Below are 12,790 nucleotides of genomic sequence, written 5' to 3'. Positions count from 1 at the left end.
TTGTTCAATGCAAACTTCTTTTTAGTGACTTTATTCCTTTCAAAGAACCATCTCCTGATTTCCCCAGTCAGGTTTAATTGCTTGTGTGGGAATTAACTGCAGTGTGGTCTTCTCCCAGGCCCCTCCCATTGCGTAAAGGTTGAACACTGAGGTCAGTATGTGCTATTAAAGATCTTCAAAGTGCAGGCTGTGAATTGGAAGCTGCAGTGCCCTGGATAAATAACGACCATAAATGCCTCTGCAGCTACCTGTCTGACAGTCACTTCCATTGAGATTTTATAGGTAGAAAGGTACTTTATCTACTGATGTCACAGCTACTGGAAGTAGCTGACAATAATTTTAATTATAGAGGGTAATTCAATATAACCTGAAAGTTGATTCACTTAGCACTGTCTATATTTAACTAGTAATTTTTTGAGAATGGAGGGACTTAGCAAATTGATAAAAGGATTCTACTTTTATTGTTTCATGATAACTTTTGTTCTTGCTAAAATGAAACCAGCTACAAAAAGACCTTGCTTCTGTTTTGGTAGTTTTTGTGCTTGTGGCCAATGGAGGGGTTTTTTTAAAGCATATTCATGGTAATGTCTGAGCAAGCTTTGCATTGACTTGTGCATCAGTGATGTCCAGGTTAGTTGTAAGTGAGATAATGACCAGTTAATATTTTGGTGGCATTAATTAATTGTCAAATATGGACATACGCTGAGCAAACCCCCAAATCTTTTCCTAATTATCTCATGAGATCTTTAAAATCTACCTGGAAGGGAAGATGAGATCTTAGTTTAGTATTAAGTAACTGTGAAGCCTCACTCCATATGGGTGGCATGGTGGCTCAGTGATTCGCACTGCTGCCACACAGTGCCAGGGACCCGAGTTCTAGTCAATCCTTGGGCGACTGCCTATGTGGAGTTTGCACGCTCTCTCCTTGTCTGTGTGGGTTTCCTCTGGGTGCTCTGGTTTCTTTCAACAGCCCAAAGATGTGTAGGTTGGGTGAATTGGCCATGCTAAGTGGCCCATAATCTTCAGGGATGTGTTGGTTAGGTGCATTAGTCAGGGGTAAATGTGGAGCAATATGTTCTCTCGGATCAGTGTAGATTTGTAGAGCCAAATGGCCTGTTTCCACACTGTAGGGATTCTATTCATACCACACGAGTATACATCTAGAAGGATATTCATCTAGACATTTTTCTCTTCCACCTTCACATAAGATCCATAAGTGGTAAATTGATTATGCAAGCATGTATTCCTGCCTTGATTGATACAATGTAAGGGGCCCAATCAAGCAAGTAGTCATAGAGGTGTTCAGCATGGAAACAGACCCATTGGTTCAACCCGTCCATGCTGACAAGATATCCTAAATTAATCTAATCCCATTTGCCAGCACTTGGCTCATATCCCTCTGAACCCTTTCTATTCATATACCCATCCAGATCCCTTTTAAATGATGTAATTGTACAAGGCATCTGTACATGCAGGCAGCATGTTGGTTGTGGGATATGGGAGGTCATTTGATCAACACTAATTTGTGCCTAATTGCGTGGACTTGGGGCAGAGCAATAGCTGTCAGCAGCCAGCTGCTTGCCTTTGTTTCTGGATCTTATGGCCTCCATCCCATGACCCTCAGTCAAAAAGACACTCTCAGCCCAGCAACATTTATATTTTGCTTCTTGGTTGCTGACTGGCGGCAGCTTCAGGTGGCTGGGACATCTTATCACTAAGTCCTCTGTTGGGTTGAAGGAGCACTAGTGCTCACTCAAGTGTGTGATGGACACCAGATCCAGCAGGCCTTTCATCTAAAGAGTCAGATGTTTTGAAACTTTTTGCAGGCAGTGTGTGAGACAAGCCACTGACAAAAAAGGGCCAAAAGGCTAGAGAAAGAGATAAAGCCTAAGAGTTGCTTTGAGCCCTGCACACAATGAATCAGCCCTGAGATGTTTCAGTCCTAGGTGCCATGTAGAGTGACAGAATCCAGCACATTGCCTTTATCAGATGCCTGGATTCAATGGATTTAAGAGTCACAACAGCTTCAATTGGTCATACATAAATTAGATAACACACACTAAAAGAAGCCAGATTTAAGTCTGGATGGCACAGATACTGAAACTTTTTATGCTTTCAAGGAGAAAAATAACTTGTTGAGTGTAAACCATATGAATGAATTAAGGAGAAGAGAATGCTGAAGATAATACTCTTTTTCTCAACTCAGTCCAGTGTCATCCTACTCTTGTCATGTTTTATCCTCCTGTTCCTTCAGGGGTACCCAGAGATGCACTCAACTATACCCACTTTATTGGCATCCTTGAAGAATGTTCTTGTGGAGTGCATGATGCAATTAGCCTCTCTTTTATGTTTCTCGAACTGCAATAACAACTTGACTATGTCAACAATTCATAACACCTTTTACCATTCTTAATTAGCACAACTATGTTGTAGGTGATAAGTTTGACGGAGCCCTGGCCAGTTGTTGACTGTGCAGAAGCCAATAGGTTAAGCTGGTAGCAGTTAGAGCCATTATATACTGCTCTGGCTCAATGCAACATACAGCAACCATGCCTGGGGATTCAGACTTCATTAGCCCTGTATGTAAAAGGGGATTGGTACCTGAGCAGGGGTCACAGATAAAGTATGCAATGAAACAAGGAGCAATGAAAACCTAATAAACTGCATCCACAAAGGAAGTGTTATTTTCACTACAATTCCTTACAAGACTGTGGTTAATAAGAGGAATATTGAAAATATGTACTAATAGTATTAGAGCTCCTTTTTTTGAAATATAAAAGAAGACCAGTATATGACATTGACAGGTTCTACAGGTTTGTCTTACCAGGGAATCTGATGACACAGCCAAGATGTGAATAGTACCAAGTGCTGTGCGTCTTTTTCTCATGTATGCAAATATTGATACGACTGGTAAAATTTCTATTCAACTTAATTCCCCTTAACAGCTGTGAATATGTGGGATTGTCTGAAGATAACCTTGACACAGGATTGCACTGAGGTTAGAGAGCCTGAAGGACCACTGTGAAGCCATCACACAACACTTTGAAAAATTCCGCAGCCCCGATGACATTTGGTAGCCCCATGCTTTGAAGACATTGGCCTGGCTAAGTAAAGTATGTCACCATAGTTTTAGACATTATAGCTCAGTAAAGTCTTCCCAGTGGAGGAGTTGTATCAAGTCCGATACAAGTGAACAGAGCTATACATGGAAGATTGCTGGCATTGCATGGATTTCAAATATGTGAGACAATAATACTCGACATGTGAAAATAGCAATATTGCAAATTTTTACTTTTAAGTCCCATGACTTTGCAAATTTGCAACAGGGATCAGCTTGAGTGAAAAAGTACACCATTGTCAAGTTTGTGTGGTCATGCTGAAGTCTGTACTCACTGAATGGAAAACACATCTTTTCAGGAAAATGAATAAAGTTGTTGCTTCCCGATCCACAGCTGCCATTATTGTAATTCTTTATCTGAACCAGTGATGGTGAATCTGAGTCCCCATCACATTTACTTGTGACTAAATACATTTCTTGCTTACTTCTGGAATGCTACATGAGAATGGAAAGAGCAAAAATAATATATCACTTTTTTAAAAACCTTAAGCAATGTTAATTCATGTCCCCTAATATGTTTTTGTCCATTTCACCAGTGTTAATATAGATCCAAAATGACAAATTCTGACAATCCCATCATCTGGTGAACACTGATGCCTGCTGGTAGAATAATTTCCATTCAGATTTTGGGGTAGGAGTTCAAAATTTGACTTGAAGCCCAAAACTCTCTTTGTGTTCCAAGTCAAATTTATTATAGGGCATTAACTATTCTGATAGCATTTTGTCCTGTGGTTGGTATTCATAAATCGTAGAATGCCTACAGTGCGGAAACAGGCCATTCAGCCCTTCAAGTCCACATCAGCCCTCTGAACAGCATCCTACCCAGACCCACTCCCCTACCCTATAACCGTGCATTTCCCATGGCTAATCCACCTAGCCTGCATATTCCTGGGGACTCTGGGCAATTTAACACAGTCAATCCACTTAATACACACTTGTTTGGACTGTGGGAGGAAACTGGAAACACTCAGAGGAAACCCATGCTGACATAAGGAGAACACGCAAACTCCAAACAGATATTCTTCATAGAATCCCTACAGTGTGGAAACAACATTTGGCCCAACAAGTCTGCACTGACCCTCCAAAGAGTTTCCAATCCAGACCCATTCCCCTATCCTGTTACTCTATATTTACCCCTGACTAATGCACCTAACCTACAAATCCCTGAACACTATGGGTAATTCAGCATGGCCAATTCACCTAACCTGCACATCTTTGTGACTGTGGGAGGAAACCGGAGCACCCGGAGGAAACCCACGCAGACACGGGGAGAATGTGCTAACTCCACACCGACGGTTGATTGAACCCAGATCCCTGATGCTGTGAGGCAATAGTGCTAACCATTGAGTCACTGTGCCACCCACTACCAGGAAAAAGTTTGTGATGTAGAGCGTCAAATATGAATCTGCAACTTCACTTGATGCCAGCATAAAAACATTTGCTATCCTTGACCTACGTAGCAATCTTTCTGAAGTACCAGAATACAAAGAAATAACTCCTTTGAAGAGGTAGCTTATTGAATGGAATCTGAAGAGAGCTTTGTAATGAAAGGGGAAAGTTTGAGAAGGCCTGCTTAAAATACTACAGCAGTCATTTTTCACCCTTCATTTCCATGAGTCTTTCATTTGTACTCTTCTGATATTGCTAGTTTGATGGTATGGTTACATTTCTTGGGCTAAATTTATGGAGGTGATAGAAGTTTAAATGCTGTTCGCTGTGGTGATAGAGACAAGAGCTCCAGCCATATTTTTGGTCTGCCCTGTTATCTTCAACTGTCATAGTTAATTTTCTTCAAACTGTCTTCTGCTACAAGTGTGTTAAAAAGTAAGAGTCAATGATTTCTTTTTCTTACCAGTGAGCTTGTTATTAAAACAAATTGCTAAAGAAGGAAGCTAATAGCAGGTAAGAAGCCTGAACCATTTTTTTTGCTCAGGTAATTGCTCAATTGATTTTAAAATATTTTATATGGAAGGCCTTTAATAGGAAGTCTGTTGCACAAACCTCCACTCACTGTTGTAAAATAAACTATTGTTTCTCCTGCTGAAATAACTGGGAACAGTTGACTGTGAAATTAACAGCAGTAAATTGCCAATTTTCTGGTTTGTGTTGTGTCTGCATTATTTGTATGAATTGAATCATTCATTTCCAAAGGCTCGGCTATTGCTTCAGTTTCAGGGCTTTTAAAGTCTGCACACTTGAGAAACTGACCATATAACTGTGGTTTGGTTAATAAAAGCTGAAAGAACTGGAGGTGCTGTAAGTCAGAAGCAAAAACAGAGCTTGCTGGGAAAGCTCAGCTGGTCTGGCAGCATCTGTGAGGAGAAATCAGCGTTAACGGTTCGAGTCTGGTGACCCTTCCTCAGTCATCAGACCTGAAATGTTAACTTTGATTTCTCTTCACAGATGCTGACAGACCTGCTGAGCTTTTTCTAGGAGACAGTGAGCTCAGCAGTTGAGAGTGTGTTGCTGGAAAAGTGCAAAAGGACAGGCAGCATCTGAGGAGCAGGAATATTGATGTTTCGGGCTGGAGCCCTTCATCAGGCAACCTGATGAAGGGCTCTGGCCTGAAGCCTTGACTTTCTGCTCCTCGGATGCTGCCTGACCTGTTGTGCTTTTCCAGCAGCACACTCTCAACTGCTGAGTTTTTCCAGCAACCTCCATTTTTTGTGACTGTGATTTGGGTTGCCTAATTAAGTTGTTGAAGATGAAATACAGTTTTAAAGATTTTGAAAGAATTTGACACTATAGGGAGAAAGAAGCTGTGTCTCCTCCTGGAGAATTAAGAGTAAGGGACTACAGTCTTAAAGTTAGCATTTGGCCTTTTGGGGTGAAGTAAGGAAACATATCTCTGACAAAATATATCAGTAATTTGGAAATCTCTCTTCAACAGTGCTGTTGAGACTCAGTCAGTAGAAAATTTCAAATCTAAAATTGGTATATATTTGTTAAGTAAGTGCATGTAGGCATAAGGAACAAATAGCTAACTGTAAATAAGATACAGACCTACCATGTTTAATGGAATATTAGAACAGACTCAAGGAGCTGAATCACCTGCTCTTACTCCTTAGTTACTATCACTGAGGAATGCTGAAATATTATCCGTGTCCTGCTGTTCTTTGCCAGGCTGTTAGGAAAAATAGAAGACATTTTCTGCACTGCACTAATGGGAAAGTAGATTCTTCCACAAGGTTGTTGTAGGAAAGCATTATAAATTCCTTACTGGATTACCAGCAATCACAATCCCACCTCAATTCCATACACTCAGAAGAAATTCTTGCATTGGTTACTAATCATAACAACTAGATTAATTATAATATTTTATATCGTAAAATGTAGCACTATTGTTATTTCTTTTCTCAGTCATCGATAGTGTCTGCTGATGTATTGTGGGAATCAATGACAGGGAAAATTTCAAAGGTGACATATTAAATTATATAATATATTAAAGTAAATATAATAACAAAGAACACTGAAGAAACTCAGCAGCATCTGCTGAGAGCGAAACAGAGTTAATGTTTCGAGTCTGGAATGACTCTTCTTCAGAGTGGTTTGCTTTTTTATGACCTCAGTGGATTACAAATGAATAAATTGATGTCAGGGTCAAGAGTGTGTTGCTGGAAAAGCACAGCAGGTCAGGCAGCATCCGAGGAGCAGCATAAGCCCTTCCTCAGGAATGACATTCCTCTTTACAAGACAGAGCAAACCTGATCCAGAAGTGATGCAAGTCAGAATCAATTTGTAAATGACCTTGACATGTTTAGATTCAGCTGATTTTCAATTCTGTGCTAAACACAGAATTGGATTAATTGATACAACAATGTGCATATCCTATTTAACATGATTTGATTACCCAAGATCAGTGTTTTAATCTTCATTATGCAGATTAGGAGTCAGCTGTAGCTCGTGCAATGGTCTAATTTCCTTCATTTACCCCGTTCTGCCATCCTTCTGATGCATGTCCCCATTCAAATTTGCAACATTACACATAGACCGTACTATTACAGAAAAGAAAAAGGCAGTTTATTTCCATAAATGGTTTAGACAAAGTTGAGAGACTTGGGACCAAAGACTTGGGCCAGAATTTAAAGTTTCCACACTGCTGGATTTACAGCTGCTGAGAGGGACAGTGAGGACGCACATTCAGGACAACAGTAAAACTAAGATTATCAGAAGGAAACCATTCAGCCCCCAGAAAGCTCCCCTAAGTAGCTATTCATTTTTCCTGTGCCCTTGGTGATGATAATGTGGCTTTAAGAGGCGTCTTTTGTTCTGGTTTCTTTTAGAGAGAGACTGGGGGAAAGAAAATGATGCAGTAGGCCTGGTGATCAGACAAACACAGCCTCAGGAGCCCAGCACTTCCTGCCTTGCCAAAACACAGTAGAATCATCCAGCATGTGAACAGAAAGCATAGTTTCTCTCCCTCACCTGTAACTTTATAATTGGAGATGTGCTATAACCCAGTCACCAGTGATGTCAACATCCTATCTAGTCCAAGTATTATTGTGATATATAACGATTATAGTGAAATAGGTTAACTGGAGCTGTTTGTTCAGTGACTGTGGGTGATGGCAATCTCCATGGACCATAACCGTGTCACTGGAGGGTTCCCCTCTTTTATAATTAAGCGGCTTCCTTCAACTTACTCTCCCATATATCAGCAGCAGCATCATCCCCGAAACGATTGGGATCAGCATTCCATGAAAAGATAAATAACTTGTGAAGCCTTGGATTTTTTTTAAAAGCTGGAACAACAGAAGCAGCCTGAATGGGTGTGGTCACAGTCCCACACAGAACAAGGGATTTTAGGTTTAGCTTTCAGCTGTTGTTGCTGGGGTCTGAGCAGGTTTGGAAGGCAGTGAATCTCACCCAGCTGCATACTCTGTTTCTAGGTTTTCTCTTGATGCATTTGGCTCCTGGGCTGGTGGAGTTGCATATGAGACAATTCTGTTTCTCTGAATTTGCCTTTGCCAAGGGTGTGTTAATAGGCAGTTACTATATTGGAACAGTTACTGTTTAGTAATAAAATAATGTATTATTCTGTTAAGTTTTCTAATTTAGTTAGGTTATTTAAAGTGCCTCTTACTTTTGTTGTATTTTAACTATAGTGCATGAATAAAAAGTGTTTTGCTTTAATGTCGAGTCATTTTACCAATTGAATTGCATCTGAAACATGGTAACTGACATTTACCTTTAAAATAAGAAAAAGTTAGCTATAGGCTACCTTCCTAATATATTTTGAGAGGATCTGGTTTGGTCCCTAACACCCGTTACATTTCTCTCTCCCATTTGATTACCCATTTCTCTTCTCTTCAGAAGAAAGGTTTGTGAACATAGTTTCCATCAATATTTCTAGCAGAGCATTTTGCATCCAACCATCCCACTGCATGACAAAAAAAAAATGGGCTGCAGTCTCTAATTTATCTTTGATTAGGTATTGAGCAGACTAAAATAGAAGCACTGAGATAAAAGGTAGCAAAGGACAAAGTGTGCTGAAATCACAGGAGGTGCAGCATTGAGCAATTTGTGATTAACTTAAAATCAGCAGAAGTATATCTTCTAATTCTGATTGAAAATAACTGACAAGAAGTACAGGGACAGAAGGCACTAAAGATAAGCACCATGTATAAGGCCTGATTTCCCAGAATGCACACATTACCTTAGCTGGGAATAGAAGACATCATTTTCTCATTCAAAATACATATAAAATATGAACCATGATTGTACAAATTGAAGTGGATGGTAGACTACTCATTGATTGAAGCGAATGAGATCTTTGTTCTCCATTGAATACTTAATTACTCCCTGGTCTTAGTATCCTTGTATATGGGAACAGGAAAGGAATATTTCTGTGAGATTGCATGTGCAAAATTCAGATGCAAGTTGAATGTTCTCTTTTTTTGACATACTTCACTGGGAAGGACATTTATAAAAGTATTGCCTCTGTGCTAGGAATCAAATAACATACTCCTATTATGACATACACCATACAGCCTATTTGATGTATGTGATGTCGGTTTTCCAAATTTTGAAAACACAGTTCTGCAGTATTTAATTTATCATGGTTCCTAATTTACTGCACAGTTTCAAATCATGATTTTTTTTAAAAAGTCCTATATATTAAAATCCCTACAGTGTGGAAACAGGCCATTTGGCCCATCAAGTCAACACTGACCCTCCTAAGAGTGGCCCATCGAGACCCACCCTCTTACCTGTAATCTTGCATTTCGCATGGCTAATCCACCTAATCTGCACATCCCTGGACGTCATGAGCAATTTAGCATCTCCAATCCATCTCAACTGGACATCTGTGGCGTATGCGAGAAAACCAGAGCTCCCAGAGGAACCCCCCCACTGATCCAAGGAGAACCTGCAAGCCCCACACAGCCAATCAATCATTGGTAGAATAGAACCCGGGTCCCTGGCGCTCTGACATAGCAGTACTAACCACTGAGCCACCATTCCATCCATGTTTCCATCTTATCTCTATTTCCAGTTTTCCTCTCTCCTGATCTTTGTGCCTTAGTGCCTTCCCTAACACAAAGATTTGACATCGTTCTCTGAATACTGGTTGTACTCATTTGTGATCGTCTGTGTTCCAAAGCTCTCATTTATTCATTGCTTTACATCTTGAAACAATCTATTGAGACCAGTGACCACAAACTGAAATCACATCGTGTATCCCAATGCATCAAATGCCCAACATTTATTTTCCTTTGAAGCTGTCAACAGTGTTCAACTGAAATCATTGAAAACCAACTCGAAATATTGTAAACTGAAATAAAATCTTGCTCAGCCGATAAGTAATCAATGAAAAGAAAAATCAGACATCAGAGTTTATTGGAATTCCAACTGCAATCATAACTGTTTAATATGAGAAGGCACAATTCAGACAAAGCTTCTGTTGCAAAAATGACAGCTCATCACCTCTGTCATTGTCCTGCCCTTTTCTCCTTCTCCTCCTGATGTCTTCTCTTCCTCTCCTCCTACTTTTTCTCCTGTAATCCACTCTCCTCCTCTTTTCCTCCTCATTCTCCCCTACTTCGCTCTCCTCCCCCTCTCCCAGGTTCAGCTCCTCTTTAACTCTATTTTCTCCAACCTACTAGCACATGAATCTGGTTAATGGCCAAGGACAAATCACAGTATTCAACAGCCTATGAAAGCATGTGAGACCTCCTAAATGTATCAATCTCAGCATCAAGGGAGTATCTACGGCCACACAATCCACCCCCAGGACAAAAATAGCAACAGGCTTGTGCATTGGAAGGATTACATTCTGGTGTTGGATGACTTCTCTAAACTTTCCAATATTTATTGTGTTAGTGATACAACAAGGGTGATCACCACTGATCTGATGACCGTTTATTTCAGGTTGCGCAGTATCCCAGCATGGACGGAGCCTGATAGCTAACTGTATGCACTGGCAAATCATGTGTGTTCAGGGGGAGTGACCCATATCATTTTGACATCCCACTGTCTGCACTGAAGTCATGCAACAGAACATATGAGGCTGAATCATTCCACATTTTGACAAGAAGTCACTATTGTTGAGTTTCATGGAGGGTTTCTCCATTAGGCTGAGCAAGTTTTCTTATGCAGTCGTCCAAACGTGGCTTGTTATCCACATACCATGTCCCCTGACACTCCTTGTGTGATGCTAACCTTGATTCTCCCATGATTTGGAGATGCTAGTGTTGGACTGGGGTGTACAAAGTTAAAAATCACATAACACCAGGTTATAGTCCAACAGGTTTAATTGGAAGCACTAGCTTTCAGAGCACTGCTCTTTTATCAGGTGGTTGTGGAGTACACAATTGTAAGACCAGAATTTATAGCAAAGGTTTACAGTGTGATGTAACTGAAATTAAACATTGAAAAATACCTTGATTGTTTGTGAAGTCTCTCACCTGTTGGCATGACCATGTTAGTTTCACTTAACCTGAAAATGTAGCTTTTTAAAAATATTTTATGATCTAATATGAAAGCAGTGAAACTATCAGGGTCATGCCAACAGGTGAGAGACTTAACAAACAATCAAAGTATTTTTCAATGTTTAATTTCAGTTACATCACACTAAACTTTTGCTATAAATTCCGTGTCTTACAATTGTGTCCTCCACAACCACCTGATGAAGGAGCAGTGCTCCAAAAGCTAGTGCTTCTAATTAAGCCTGTTGGACTATAACCTGGTGTTGTGTGATTTTTAACTTTGATTCTCCCACACATCATATTCAGAAAACTCACACTGATGGAATACGACAGGTGTGTTGGCCCTTGTTATAATGGGAGTAATGCAGCTGGTGACGTGATGGTGGTGTGGAGCTGCCCTGCACGTTACAGATTCTGAACTTAGCAGACAAGGGGAGATTGGTGCCCTGAGTTTCGGACAGGGAACTGGAAGTCCTGGTGAACCTATTGGTGCAGACGAGTGACATCCTGTTCCCTCAGGATCAGCAGAGGAGTCAATGACACCAGATCCCGCTGGCTTGTTCTGAGATTCATACCCTGGTCAGTGTAATCCCCACATTGGGAGAAACACCCAGCAATATTGGAACGTCAATGAATTTCTCTATTACACCAGGCTAAGCGTCAGAATCTTCCCTCTGTGACCTCATGCACATCCTCCCTCTGCGATTTTACCCATCTCTCATCATGACTCATGTGTAGCTGACGATCTGTTTCACAGTGATAGATCAATATAGAATATTGAATAGTGCAACATAAGAACACTCTGTGCCAACCATGATGCCATTCTAAACTAATCCAATCTGCCTGAACATTATCCAGAACCCTCTATTCCCTGCCTGTTCATGTGTCTGTATAAATGCCTTTTAAACATTGCTATCGTAACATACAGATGAACCTCCTCTCTTGTATTAGTTTTATTTTACAGCTTGATCATTATTCTGCTATGTATCTTTTCAGAATGTGTGTTCTGAAGGATAAAGTGCAAATTCCTTACTTCAAAATGGACTCTATTTTTGTAAGCATAATGATCACAAAATGGAATAATAAAGTCCAAGGAGCAAAGTAAATTTCCTTCTTCATTTCGAAACAATAAATCCTTGTGGACCTCAATGAAGTGATCTGAGATTGTTCGCTGATCAAGGCCATCAAAAACTACTAAGATGGGGCTAGGCAAGCAAAAAGTGTCTCAAACCAATACAAATAGCAGGTTTAGAGCCCTGCACCACTAAATTAGTTATCATTCTGCTAGATTCCTGCCCACAAAATGGTCATGCTGATTGCTTTATGGCTTCTTCTTTCGAGATGATAGAAAAATTTGCTTTTTCAGTTTGGAATTATTTTTAGAATGAACTAACAATATTGAATCCAAATAGTGCATTTAAAAGTTGCAACTGTGCATCATACAACAAAGATCTCCAGCCTACAATTTAATTTTGGATAAGATAATAAAACTATGTTGCATTCACATCACTTCATGTTACTGACAATTCTAAATGGTTGGACATTAGGTTAATCCGAGTTTTGTTTGGTAATGATTAAAAATTAAAACCATTTTGATATTGTATTGGTTTTAACTTTCTTGTGCAGTTTTTCAGCTTGAGTGATAATCCATTCTGAAAGACAACTAACTTGTAAATTGCATTGCACTTTGGGTAATTTTATTGTTGAACTTATTTTGTTGCTCTGTTACTTCCCCTTTATTCTTCTT

This window comes from Chiloscyllium punctatum, chromosome 9 (assembly GCF_047496795.1).
Source record: "Chiloscyllium punctatum isolate Juve2018m chromosome 9, sChiPun1.3, whole genome shotgun sequence".
Classification (NCBI taxonomy): Eukaryota; Metazoa; Chordata; class Chondrichthyes; order Orectolobiformes; family Hemiscylliidae; genus Chiloscyllium; species Chiloscyllium punctatum.
The sequence above is the reverse complement of the archived record's forward strand: the minus strand, read 5'-3'. Positions refer to the sequence as shown.